The following is a 15,153-nucleotide window of genomic DNA, read 5'->3' as shown; positions in this document are numbered from 1 at the left end:
TGGATTTCTGCTTACCAGGGAGCAGGGGTCACTGGGAAGCCTTGATATTTGTAGTGCTTGCTGATTTCCATGATGCAGGTAGTCTTATCAGGACCAATTTCAAGCCACCAACATAGCACTGAATGTGAAATTGTGAAGGGATGCTCAGAATTGGTTTCTATAGTCTCTACAAGCCAACTCCAGCACAGCACTGGACAGAACCTAAGGGAAGACAGCTGAGAACATAAAACTTGGGTCTAACCAAATTTCGATATCCTTGGCAGAAGTGAGCTGGCTGTTCTTCATAGTGTTTTCCTTGGTGAAGCTGGAACCTGTACTTCTCCAAGATGGTCTTACCATATCCTATCTGAAGAACATCATGTTTGGTGCTCCCCACACTAGTCATCTGATTGGACTGAACTTCACTAGTATCCAAAGAAGCAAAAAAATGCAAGGGGCTTCGTGAACTGTCAAATACTATTTCAATGTCAAACATTTGTCATGTTATTAATCAGGTGTCAGCTGCAAAACTACATAAACAATCAGCTCACTGGCAAGGTTCAACATCAGCAGTTCTATCCCCTAGCTGCATGTTAGAAGCCCCAAGGGAATGTTAAAAAAGAAATCACACTGTCCAACCTTACCCCAAGTCAGTCGAATCAGAACTACTGGCAGTGAAACCAGGAATCTGTATTTTGTAAAAGCTCCTCCAGTGATTCTGACTTGCAGCCAAGTTTGAGAATTACTGCCCTGGACAACGTGGTTCTGACATCAAGTCAACTTTTCCTACCATCTCCCCTCCCTTATCATATGCCAGCCACACTGGCTACCCTGCTATTCCAAGAACACTTGAAATTCATTCATGACTTTAAGCCTTTGTGTTTGCCTTTCCTTCTTTTGGAAATTCCTCCCCACTCCTCAGTTCTTTGCATGTCTGCCTTTTTCTGTTCTTCAAGTTTCAGCTAAAAGTCTTACCCTCAGAGAATCATTCCCCACTTTACCTAAATTAACTCTCCCATTATAATACAGAAGCCTGTTTTATTTCCTTCATTGTATGTATCACAATCTGAAAATATCTAATTTATTACTTATCACTCATTTATTATTTGTCTGTTTCCACCAAAAGATCACCCACTTGAGGGTAAGGTCTTTCACTGTATTATTCACTGTTGTTTCCCCAGTTGCCTAGAATAGTGCTTGGAGAATAGTAAGTGTCAAATATTATTCTTTAATCATCAGAGGATAGTTATCAAACGTCTCCTACAGTTGAACTCAATGATGGGTTCAAATATTTCACATTAAGGTGTGAACTACATAGCATAGCATTCAAGGCTATTCAGGACCTAGGCACCATCTGACTTGTCAGCCTCACCTTCTCCTACTTCGTGTCCTCTTGAAGAAGGGAGTTTATATGAATTGCAGTAGCTTAGGAATGTGGTCTGGAACTGAACACTGCAGGTTTTTCTTTAGCAGAGAAGTATATGTGTGTTTATTTTGGGATAGGAGGCAGAGAATGAAATGTTTTGTGTCTTGGGCAGGGGCCAATGAAGAGAGCAGCATAGTCAGAAGAGGGTCACTGATAAAGGGAAATAGAAGACAAGATAGACTCAGTCACATTACACATAACTTGTCTAATGTAGCTCATATTTTCCTTTTTATAAATCACTTTCATATGCATTTTATATCACTTGCTTTGTATAACTATGATGTAGATGATGCCATTATTTTTATCCTCATTTTTTAGATGAGGAATCAAGGCTCAGACTTGCCTGAGGTCATTTGGAGCTGGGATTTGACACCTGCTCTTCTGACCTCCAGTCTAGTACTCTTTATGTTTCTGTTTTATGGAGCTTGGGCTAGACTGTGGAAGGTAGAGAAGCCAAGAAGAGGAGGAGTCTGGGCTTGATTCACTAGAGCTAACTGTAATGTCAAAAGAATCAAGAATGATCATGGCTTTATAACCCCTCCTAAGAAGCCTTCCAGTAGAACATTAGCTGAGGTGCTGGCTGAGGGCCCACCTATGGTAATGGGTTAACTGCCATCTGTGTTTCTGGGTGGGTGGGACATGTGAGGGAATGGTCGAATCCTTGGAATCACAAGGACTCAGCTATCTTACAAGCCCTTCTCTAGAAGACTTCCCTTTTAGCAGGGCACAGACTGTGTGTTTAGAGTTGTCTAGCCTGTTCTACAGGCCCAAGAGCAATATCCTGGGAGAAAATAAATTTACTAGGAATCAGCAATGCTTAGAATTTCTTTTCATAGATGAAAGCACTTGGGTAATTAGGCCAGAGGTTTTAGGCTGCCTCAGCCCCAGAGAAAGTAATGTCCATAGGATACATTACCCTAAACAGTCCTTGGCCTTCTTCCAGTCTGTGTACTTCACTCAAGGGAAAGACACTTAGCTACTTTTTCTGTAAGGTAGTGTTTTTGGTTTTCAGAGAAAGCCCTTAGAGTCAAGAGAGTTGAGATCAGAAAAACAAGAATGCATACTGGCTTCAGCCCTTCTTGAGTCACACTCAGGTGTACTCTGAGGCTTCCAGCGGAAATTCTAATATGAATAGAAGACTTCAAAACCCACCTTCCTTAGGCTGCTACTGTTCTCTTAATGCCTAACACATTCACTTCTAGTTATAAATCAGGGGAACCAAGATCAAGAGAGAAGTAGAAATATGCATCAGGTCACATAGTGATTCAGTGAGACAGCAGGGCTGGTCTTCAGGTCTTCCTCCTTCCTGCTCTGTGCTTTTCCTATTCTGTGCCACCTCTTTTTTTGCACTGTAGTGTCAGAGCCCATATGAGAAGAGATATCACACTGACAAGGGAAAACATCTACATCACAGGTCATACAAACTTGGCTTCTTATCCTGCTTCTGCCACTTATTAGCTGGTGACAGCATCTCTGCACCTTATTTTCCTCAACCCTAAAACAGGTATAGTAGCTACCTGGAAGAATTTTGAAATAATTAAATGATTCAACATATGTGAAGGCACTTAGAATAGTACCTAAAGCACAGTGGGTTACCCATTCTCTCTGTTGCTTTCCCAAGGAAAGTCAAGGGTTACTCCTCATTGACACTAGGAAGAGGCAGTGGGTAGATATAGGAAATACAGGGCAGATAAGTCAGGAGGAAGGCAAATAAAATATTTGCTTGGTTACAGTGGTTCAGTAGAAAGTATATGGCAGCATGGATTGAAATTGGGCTGTATTCTTTGACATCAATAGGCACTCTGTATCTCAGGTTTCCTCATATGTAAATTGAGGGTAACAGTCTGTACCCTCCCTACTTTGAAGAAAGACTAAGTAAGATAATTAATCTGAAAATGATTTTGAAATAATAAAGCAAATGTTCAGAGAATATAGTGGGCAGGAAACTTGAGTTTTAGTTCTATCACTGTCATTGACTCATTGTTTAATCTTGGGCAGATCCACTCTGCTTTCTGGATCTCAGTTTCCTCACCTGTAAAATGAGAGTGTTGAATTAGAAGATCTCTGCAGAAGTTCTTGCCTCATCTGATATTCAAAGAGTTTATTATTTAAATAATAATAATAATAGATAAGCTCTGTACAATGCTTTATGCTTTATGTTATTTTCACATCTGTTATCTTTAGTGAGAATAGCACTGAATTGTTAGACAAGGGATAAGGAAACCTGGATTCTTGTCCCTATTTTCACATTCACTCATGGTATGACCTAAAGCAAGTTTTTTCCATTCTCTGAGTCTCAGTTTCTTAATCAGTGAAATAGGAGATATGAAGGTTGAACTAAATCAGTAAGTCTCTAAAGTTTTCCACAAAGCCTTGGGGAGTCCTATAGAGTTTCTCTAACATGTATCACAATGCTAAGGCTGCAGAGAAGGGAAGAAAAGGAGAGCTCTAGTAGGAGTTCTAGGTTTCTTATGCTTGCTTCAGGCAGATTAGGTTTAATTATGTGTATATATGTGTGTGTGTGTGTGTGTGTATAGCCTCTGTAATGTTTCATTTGTCAAAAAAAGTTCACTGCAAAAGAAAAATAATAACTTGAATATATGTTCTCTAAAGACTTAGGTTTTAAAAGTGGCATTCAGTAAAATATATTGTTCAGTAACTTCATTTTGTTGTTATTTTAACGAAATAGTATATTGTGAATATCCTTCCAAGTTAAAAAAAAAAAAAGACATTGACTGCACAGTGTTCCACAGTGTTCCCCTGCATGAATATGGAATAATTTATTTAATCATTGTCCTAATGTTGGACATTTAAGTTTTTCCAGTACAGTTGTCCCTTGGTATCCACTTGGGATTTGTTCCAAGAGCCCCAGTGGATGCCAAAATCTGTGGATGCTCAAGTCCCTTATGTAAAGTGGCATAGTCCACCTGAAACCATAAAACTCCTACAATGAAACAAAGGCAGTATGCTCTTTGACATCAGTTCTAACAGTCTTTTGGGTCTTTTTTTTTTTTTCATCTGTCTCCTGAGGCAAGACTATAGATACAGACTCAAAGATACAGAGGCAAAGGAAACAAAAGCAGAAATAAGCAAATGAGACTACATCAATCTAAAAAGCTATTTGCACAGTGAAGGAAACCATCCACAAAACAAAAAGGCAACCTACTGAATGGGATAAGATATTTGCAAGTGATATGTCAATAAAGGGTTAATATCCAACATATACAAAGCACTCCCACAACTCAACATCAAAAAAAAAAATTAAAAATAAGCAGAGGAACTGAACAGCCATTTTTCCAAAGAAGACATACAGATGACCAGCAGATACATGAAAAGATGCTCAACATCACTAATCATCAGAGAAATACAAATCAAAATCATAGTAAGATATCACTGCACACCTGTTAGAATGACTATTATCAAAAAGACAACAAAAACCAAGTATTGTAGGAGATGTGAAGAAAAGGAGACCCTCATGCAGTATTGGTGGAATTGTAAATTGCTGCAGCTACTATGGAAAACAGTATGGAAGTTCCTCAAAAAGTTAAAAATAGAACTACCATACAATCCAGCAATTCCACTTATGGGCATTTATCTGAAGAAAATGAAAACACTAATTCGAAAAAGATACATGTATCCCTGTTTTCACTGCAGCATTATTTACAATAGTCAAGATATTAAAACAAATTGTGTCCCTCAATAGAAGAAAAGATAAAAAGATGTGATACACACACACACACACACACACACACACACACACACACACACACACACACAGAGTGAAATAAAATTCAGCCAGGAATAAGAATGAAATCTTGACATTTGCAACAACATAGATGAATGTGGAGAGCATTATGCTAAGTGAAATAAGTGAGACAGAGAAAAATAAGAACCATGTGATTTGACTTATATGTGGATTCTAAAAATACAAATGAACAAACAAAACAAAACAGACTCATAGATACAGAGGACAAACTGCTGGTCACCAAAGGAGAGGGGGATGAGGGGTTGGGTGAAATAGGTGAAGGGGATTAAGAGGTACAAACTTCCAATTATAAAATAGATAATTCATGGGATGTGATATACAACATAGGGAATATAGTCAATAATATTGTAATAACTTTGGTGACAGATAGTTACTAGACTTACTAGGGTGATTAATTCCTATAATGTGTATAAATATTGAATCACTTTGTTGTACTCCTGAAAGTAACACAATTCTGTATGTCAACTATAGTGCAATAAAAGAGAGAAAATGTGAACAGCAAACAAATAATAAAATAAATTGACATAGTAGAATGAAAACAGGTGAAATTTTGATCCAATCTTGGTTGACTCCATAGATGTGAAACCCATGAATACAGAAGGCTGACTGAATTTCTTGTTTAAATAATGTGACATTGAGATACTTTTTGTGCTTAACTGGTTATTTTCTTATAAAACATTCCAAAAGTGGAATTACTGGTTGAAGGTTATGCAAATTTATTTCTTAGATATACTACAAAATTGCTCTCTAGTTTATAAATCCACTAACAATACCTCTTCACCAGTAATTAGTATTGAATTTTTACCAATGTGATTTGTGAAATGATGCCTTATTTAATTTATATTTCTATCATTACTAATAAAATTGAAATCGCACAACTTTTATGTGCTTATTAATCTTTTGTATTTCTTCTTTTAATTGCCTATTCGTGCTCATTGCCCATTTTTCTAGTGTACTGTTCATCTTTATATATCAAGAAAATTGACCACCACTTTTACATACTTGATGCCAAAATGTATTTTTTAGTTTGTGATTGTCTTTAAATTTCATTACTATGTTTGTTTCACATAAGAAAACTTAGATGTATTCTACTAAAGTCTATCAGAATTTTCATTCATATTTTCTTCATTGTCATTTTTTTTCTTTTTTATTGAATTATAGTCAGTTTATAATGTTGTGTCAATTTCTGGTGTACAGCAAAATTTTTCAGGTATACATGAATATACATATATTCATTTTCATACTCTATTTCATCATGAGCTACTACAAGATCTTGAATATATTTGCCTGTGCTATACAGTATAAACTTGTTTATCTATTCTATATATATATAGATGTCAGTATCTACAAATCTCATACTCCCATTCTGTCCCTTCCCACCCCCTTCCCCCTGGCAACCACAAGTTTGTATTCTATGTCTGTGAGTCTGTTTCTGTTTTATATTAAGGTTCATTTGTCCTCTTTTTTTTCACTTTTTAAAATTCCACATATGATGAGTTATATCATATGGTATTTTTCATTCTCTTTCTGGCTTACTTCACTTAGAATGACATTCTTCAGGGACATTCATGTTGCTGCAAATGGCATTATGTTGTCTTTTTTATGGCTGAGCATTATTCAATTGTATAAATATACCAAAACTTCTTTACCCAGTCATCTGTTGATGGACATTTAGGTTGTTTCCATGTCTTGGCTATTGTAAATAGTGCTGCTATGAACACTGGGGTTCAGGTGTCTTTTTGAAGTAGGGTTCCTTCTGTATATATGCCCAGAAGTGAGATTGCTTGGTCATATGGTTAGTTTATTTTTAGTCTCTTAGGAATCTCCATACTTTCTTCCACAGTGGCTGCACCAAACTGCATTCCGCCAACAGTGTAGGAGGGTTCCTTTTCTCCACACCCTCTCCAGCATTTATTGTTTGTGGACTTTTGAATGATGGTCATTCTGACTGGTGGGGGGTGATACCTCATTGTAGTTTTGATTTGCATTTCTCTGATAATTAGTGATATTGAGCATTTTTTCATGTGCCTATTGATCATTCGTATTTCTTCATTGGAGAATTGCTTATTTAGGAAGGACTTCTGCCCATTTTTGGATTGAGTTTTTTTTTTTTTTCTTGTTAAGTCGTATGAGCCATTTATATATTCTGGAAATCAAGCCTTTGTCAGTTTCATCTTTTGCAAATATTTTCTCCCATTCCGTAGGTTGTCATTTTGTTTTGCTTATAGTTTCATTTGTTTCACAGAAGCTTGTAAGTTTAATTAGTTCCCATTTGTTTATTCTTGCTTTTATTTCTGTTTCTTAGGTAGACTGCTCTAGGAGAACATTACTGAGATACATGTGAGATAAGGTTTTGCCTGTGTTTTCTTCTAGGAGGCTTATTGTGTCTTGTCTTATATTTAAGTCCTTAACCCATTTTGAATTTATTTTTGTGTATGGTGTGAGGGAGCATTCTAACTTCATTGATTTACATGCTGCTGTCCAGTTTTCCCAACACCATTTGCCTTCAGCAAAGGCTGTCTTTATTCCATTGTTCTGCCTCTTTTGTAGAAGATTAGTTGACCAAAATTTTGTGTGTTCATTTCTGGGTTCTCTTTTCTGTTCCACGGATCCCTATGTCTGTTTTTGTACCAATACCATGTGGCTTTGATTACTGTAGCTCTATAGTATTGTCTGAAGTCTGGGAGAGTTATTCCTCCAGCCTCTTTCTTTTTCCTCAGTAATGCTTTGGCAATTTTGAGTCTTTTGTGATTCCATATAAATTTTATTATGATTTGTTCTAGTTCTGTGAAATATGTCCTGGGTAATTTGACAGGGATTGCATTAAATCTGTAGATTGCCTTGGGGAGCGTGACCATTTTAACAATATTGAGTCTTCCCATCCAAGAGCATGGGATATCTTTGCATTTTTTAAAGTCTTCTTTAATTTCCTTCATCAATGGTTTATAGTTCTCCATGTATAAATCTTTCACCTCCTTGGTTAGGTTTATTTCTAGGTGTTTTATTACTTTGGGTGCTATTTTGAAAAGGATTGTTTCTTTATTTTCTTTTCCTATTGATTCATCATTAGTGTAAATAAATGCAACTGATTTTTTAACATTAATCTTGTATTCTACTACTTGCTGAATTCTTTTATTAATTCTAGTAGTTTTTGTGTGGAATTTTTAGGATTTTCTCTATATAGTATCATGTCGTCTGCATATAGTGACAGTTTTACCTCTTCTTTTCCAATTTGGATCTCTTTTATTTCTTTTTCTTGCCTGATTGTGGTGTCTAGGACTTCCAATACTATATTAAATAGGTGTGATGACAGTGGACAACCTTATCTTGTCCCAGATTTTAAAGGGAAGGTTTTCAGTTTTTTACCATTGAGTACTAAGCTGGCTGTAGGTTTGTCATAAAAAGCTTTTATTATGTTCATATATGTTCCCTCTATAGCCACTTTGGTGTGAGTTTTTATCATAAATGGATGTTGAATTTTATCAAATGCTTTTTCTGCATCTTTTGAGATAATCATGTGGTTTCTGTCCTTTCTCTTATTGATGTGATGCATTACTTTGATTGATTTGCGTATGTTGAACCATCCTTGTGTTCCTGGGATGAACCCAACTTGATCATGGTGTATGATCTATTTTATGTGTTGTTGGATGCTGTTTGCTAATATTTTGTTGAGGATTTTTGCATCTATGTTCATCAGTGATGTTGGTCTGCAATTTTCTTTTTTGGTAGTGTCTTTGTCTGGTTTTGGTATCAGGGTGATGGTGGCTTCATAGAATGAGTTTGGGAGTACTTCCTTCTTTTCAATCTTCTGGAAAAGTTTGAGAAGGACTGGTATGAGTTCTTCTTTGTATGTTTGATGGAGTTCCCCAGTGAAGCCATCCGGTCCTGGACTTTTATTTGTAGGGAGGTTTTTTCTGGCTCATTTGATTTCATTTCTAGTGATCAGTTTGTTCAAGTGATCAGTTTCTTCTTGATTCAGTCTTAGTGGACTGTATGTTTCCAGCGACTTGTCCATTTCTTCTAGGTTATCCTTTTCATTTCCATATAGTTTTTCATATTCATTGCCATGTTTTAAAAAAGCCCTCTTGTACCTTCAAAAATGAATAAATGTTCATCTATATTTTCTAACAACATTTCAAGAATTTCTGTTTGCTTTTGATTTTCATTGACATATTTAATCCACCTGGAATTTAATTTGGTTTCAACTAGTCATTTAACTTTATTATCCTTTCCAAATGAATAACTAGTTTTTCTGACACCAGTTAGTGAATAAATCATTATTTCTTTACTGATTTAGAATGATGTATTACATATGCAGAGTCTGTTTTTGGCTTTTCTGTTCTCTTCCACTGATTGATCTATGCTGGGGTCAATACCAAACTTTTGTAATTATTATGGCATTGTAATACTTCAAATGTCTGGTAGGAAAAGTCTCTTCTTTTTCAAAAATATCTCGACAATATCACACATTTGATTTCTTTAGATAAACTTGGGGATTGTTTTGTGAAGATTTTGTTTGTGTTGTTTTAAACTTATAGATCTGACTAGGGGAAAACCTGGCATCCTTGTAGTATTGCATCTGTTTTGTTTTAATTCATTGTTATTATAAAGAACCCTGATAACCTCAGTCATATTGCAGAAGTAGAATAAATAGGAAAGAAGTAATAACAACCTAGTGATTATACATCAACTCTGCCATCATTTGAGGAAGTTGATAATTCAGGTGGGAGAAGTGGTTTGGAAGCATCCTTGAGAGGTTGTTTGTTCAGTCTCTCATCTCTGTTCCTAATCCAAACTGTACACATGAATCACAGTCCTATTTTTAGGAGATTCCTTTCATATCCATCTTTGGAAACCTCAGCCACTTCTGTCACTATTAAGTGTCATTGAAAACTTTAAAAACATTATTCTGCTTTAAAGAAACACATATGTCATATATATTTATTTGTATATTTTAGTCAATTATCTGCTTTATGTGCTCACACAAACACAGCCACTCATATATACATATGTATACAAAGATAATTCAGAAACCCTGTGTGTACACGCTCACACACCTGTGCCTTCACACATATATGAATACATGGTTGCATATAAGCATATTGTTTATGCATATGTTGCATGTGGCTTGCAATAACAGTGTTTTTCTAACACTATATTAAGTGTTTTAATTTTTTGAAGGGCTTTAGAAAACAGAGACCAAATAATTCCAGATGTAAGAGACAATGTTACAGTGAGTAACTGCCCTAAAAGGAGAGAGAAGAGGGAAAAAAGACCATTATTTTGGTTAATTTCTTGGTTACTGGTAATAGTTTTGCCCCTTATATGAAAGACTCTAGAGCTGGAAAAATTTGTAATGATTTCCCATTTCAACACCTTTCATGTTATCAATGGGGCCCAAAGAAGAAAAAGTACTTGTCCAAGGTCATACAATAAGTTAGTGATAAGATTGAACAGAGATTCAATTCTTGTTTCAGGCCCGTGCTCTCTCTGTTATCTGGGACTTGAACATTTTTGATCAGCAAACTTTCATCTATACCCTCAACACCTAGTACAGTGCCTGACCCATAATAGATGCTCAGTAAATGTTACATTAATATGCAGTGTAATTGATTGTACTGGACTTTCCTCCCTCATTCACAGGGTAATCTACTTTCAGAAGTAGAATCTAGAACCCCCCTGGGAACCCTGTTCCATTGACCATGCAACATTTCCCTGGCAAACGAGTCCAGGAGCTGTTACTTTCCTGTGCAAGGACAGATTCCTCAAAGAAGTCAAATATTGCTCCTAACTTGACTTTATTTCACTAATCTATATGACAAACTACAAGCATACCTTGTTTTATTGTACATTGCTTCATTGCACTTCACAGATACTGCATTTTTTATGAAGTGAAAGTTTGTGGCAACCCTGTGCTGTCAGGTGATGTTTAGCAATTTCTAGCAATAAAGTATTTATCTGTTTATTTATTGAGGTATAGTCAATTTACAGTGTTATATAAGTTTCAGGTGTAAAATATAATGATTCAAAATTTTTATAGCTTATACTCCAAGTTATTATAAAACATTGGCTATATTCCCTGTGCTGTACAGTTTATCCTTGTAGCTTATTTCTTTCATATGTAGTAGTTTGTACCTCTTACTCCACCTACCCATATCTTGTCCTTCCCCCTTTCTCTTCCCCACTAGTAAATACTAGTTTGTTCACTATATCTGTGAGTCTGTTTCTGTTTTGTTATATTCATTCGTTTTATTTTTTTTAGATTCCACATATAAGTGATATCATACAGTATTTGTCTTTCTCTGTCTGACTTATTTCAATAAGCATAATATCCTCCGGGTTCATCCATGTTGTTGCAAATAGCAATATTTCATTTATTTTTGTGGCTGAGTAGTATTCCATTGTGTGTCTATGAACTGTTTATATATTTTGGATATCATCCCCTTATCAGTCATGTGATTTGTAAATATTTTCTCTCATTCAGTAGGTCACATTTCCATTTTGTCAATGGTTTCCTTTGTTGTACAAAAGATTTTAAGTTTAATAGGTTCCATGTGTTTATTTTTGCTTTTGTTTCTTTTGTCCTAAGAGACAGATCCAAAAAATATATTGGTAAAATTTACATCAAAGAATGTTATGCTTGTGTTTTCTTCTAGGAGTTTTATGGTTTCTGGTTTTACATTTAGGTCTTTAATCGATTTTTGGTTTATTTTTCTATATAGTATGAGAAAATTTTCTAATTTCATTTTTTACATGTAACTCTCCAGTTTTGTTAGCACCACTTATTGAAGAGACTGTCTTTTCTCCATTGTATATTCTTGCCTCCTTTGTTGAAGATTAATTGATTATAAGTAAATGGGTTTATTACTAGATTCCCTATTTTGTTCCAGTGATCAATGTGTCTATTTTGTGCCAGTAGCAGACTGTTTTGATTACTGTAACTTTGTAGTATAGTCTAGAGTCAAGGAGCATGATACATCCAGTTCTATTCTTCTTTCTCAATTTTGCTTTGGCTGTCTGGGGTCTTTTTTGTTTTCATATGAATTTTAGAATTACTTGTTCTTGTTATGTGAAAAATACCATTGGTATTTTGATAGGGATTGCATTGAATATGTATTGTTTGGGGTAATATGGTATTTTAACAATATTAACTCTTCCAATTCATGAATGTGGTATATCTTTCCATGTGTGTGTGTCATCTTCAGTTCCTTCATCATTTTCTTACAGTTTTCTGAATACAGTCTTTTACCTCGTTAGGTAGGTTTATTCTTAGGTATTTTATTCTTTTTGATGTGATGGTAAACGAGATTGTTTTATTAAATTCTTTTTCTAATAGTTCATTTTTAACTGTATAGAAATGCAACAGACTTCTATATATGTTAATTTTGTATCCTGTAACTTTACAGAATTCATTGATGAGCACTAGTAGTATTTTGTTTGCATCTTTAGGATTTTCTGTGTATAATATCATGTCATCTGCAAACAGTGACAGTTTCACTTTTTCCTTTGCAGTTTAGATTCCTTTTATTTCTTTTTCTTGTCTGATTGTTGTGGCTAGGACTTCCAACACTATGCTAAATAAATGTAGTTTGAGTGGGCATCCTTGTCTTGTTCCTGATCTTAGAGGGAATGCTTGAAAGCATTAAAAAAAAAAAAAGCTGAAGGTTCTCACCTTTGAGTATGTTGTTAGCTGCAAATTTATCATATATCACCTTAATTATGTTTTGGTATTTTCCGTTGAAACCCACTTTTTAAGAGTTTTTAATCTTAAATTAGTGTTTAATTTTGTCAGAAGTTTTTTTTTTTTCCTGAATTTTTTGAGATGAAATGTGATTTTTATTGTTCCATCTTTCACTGTGGTGTCACATTCATTGATTTGCAGATGTTGAACCATCTTTGTATCCCTGGAATAAATCCCACTTGATCAGTGTATGACCTTTTTAATGTATTTTTGAATTCAGTTTGATAATGTTTTGTTGAGTATTTCTGCATCTATGTTCATCAGTGATATTGGCCTGTAACTTTATCTTTTTTGTGACATCTTTGTCTGATTTTGGTATCAGGGTGATGCTGGTCTTGTAGAAAGAGTTCAGATCCATTCCTTCTCTGCAACTTTTTCAAATAGTTTGAGAAGGATAGACATTAAGTATTTTTATTTTTAAATGAAGTTATATACATTGTTTCCTTAGACATAATATTATTGGCCACTTAAGAGACCTCAGTATAGTGTAAGCATAACCTTTATATGCACTGGGAAACAAAAAATTCAAGTGACTCCTTTTACTGAAATACTCACTTTATTGTGGTGGTCTGGAACTAAAGTCACACTATCTCTGAGATATGCCTGTAGTCCTTAGGATTGCAGCAGCACTGATACTGTAGGGGTGTCCCACTTCTGGAATACTCACAGCAGTGGAAATAAATCCACTGGAATTGGATATAAGTCCTGCCTTATAGGAGTTGACACCTAAAGGCTGTATGGCAATCATAGTACCATCCTTTCTATGTACATATTACAGTCCTCAGTTTGCAGCACAAACAAGCTGTAAACAAATTGTGTGTTCTATTTATACAAATAAAATCCTGTGGTATGCTAGAATGAATATAGGCCTAGAGGCCTTAGTTTTTTATCTGTTGAGTGAAAATGATGATAGTATGTACCTCAAAGTGCTGCTGAAGTGATTCATTTAAATAGTGTATATAAATCCCCTAACACAGGCCTTGTTCATAATAAGTGCCTATTAAATGGCAGATTTTGTCCTTTAGTGGCCTCCAATTCATTGTTCTTCATGCAAGTCATCTCCCCAGAACTCATCCTTGGAATGAAAGTGTTATACTGGGGCTATTTTTAACAGTTTCTTCAAGCCCAGAATTCAGAAGTCCTTTGACAAAGGGAAGAGGAGGAAAGGAGGCAGGATAGAAGGGAGGAAGGGAAAAAGGGAGGGATAGAGAGAGGGAGTGAAGAAGGAGGGAAGGAAAAGGAAAATTTTGCTAACCTGGTTACACGGAATCTCCTACATAAATAACCTACTATATGTGTTTTCTGTGACTGATATGTACATCTTCTGCTGACTAAAGGAAGTAAACTGAGCTGTAGCTAAATTTATGGGGTTTTTCCCCTGATATCAAATAACAATTGTTCTTCAATTTTTATTCCTTTTCCCTACCACAAACTTTCTTCCTCTGCCAAAAGAATCCTCCCTAAAATCCTGGTCTGTCCCATAAAGCATAGCAATAAATGAGAGAAAAAATACCCAGGACTTGGAGAAAGAAAGGGGTAGAATGAGAGGATGCAGGGGCTCAGGCTCAGGGCAGGGCCATTAGCATAAGTTATGTACTTTTCAGAGCAGCAGGGTATATATCACTGTCTCTTTCTGCTGGTGACTCTACATGCCTCTGAATCTGTCTGTTCCATTTGTGTATTCATTCAGTAAATGTTTACTGAAGGCCTACTGTGTGCTGGGCTGTGCTAGGAGCAAGGGGGCAAAGTATTGACTAATACATGCGTTTTTGAGTAGACTTCCTCCACAATCATGAGGACCTCTGAGTCTGAGTGTGGTGTGTTTGCATGTGTATGTTTCTGTGTATCTGTCTCAACTTAAGGTGTGCATGACAGTGATTGTTTTTCTTCTGTGAGCTTCAAAGGACTTATTTTCATTTGCTGTGACTCACTTCACAATGAGTGGGCTTTATCTCTGATTTTTATAACCTGCAGGATTGGGGGTATGATTGCTAAAATTTTAAAAAACAATTAAAAATTGTGTGGAGTTCTCCCTTATAGAAGGTTTACCTGTACTCATATTATGAAAAGTAAGCATCTTATTAGCTTGAGTATGATCTTATGCATGATTACAAAGGTCAAGAGGGGAAACATTGCCTGAGCTCAAGTGTCTGTTATGCCATACTAAAGAAGTGACAATTTTTGCCAATGATCATTTTCTAATGGCCATTCTTGGCTTTTAGTAAAGGTAGAGCATCTTAT

The 15,153-nt window shown here is 35.6% G+C and overlaps 1 protein-coding gene across 2 annotated transcripts in view; it reads left to right on the top strand.

Annotated features, from left to right (window-relative positions):
- Positions 1 to 15,153, top strand: part of AR (androgen receptor) — a 192,453-nt gene that overhangs the window by 140,105 nt on the left and 37,195 nt on the right. The gene's annotated exons all lie outside the window — the stretch shown is intronic.

This window comes from Camelus dromedarius, chromosome X (assembly GCF_036321535.1).
Source record: "Camelus dromedarius isolate mCamDro1 chromosome X, mCamDro1.pat, whole genome shotgun sequence".
NCBI lineage: Eukaryota > Metazoa > Chordata > Mammalia > Artiodactyla > Camelidae > Camelus > Camelus dromedarius.
This window is presented reverse-complemented; position numbering and strand designations above follow the sequence as displayed.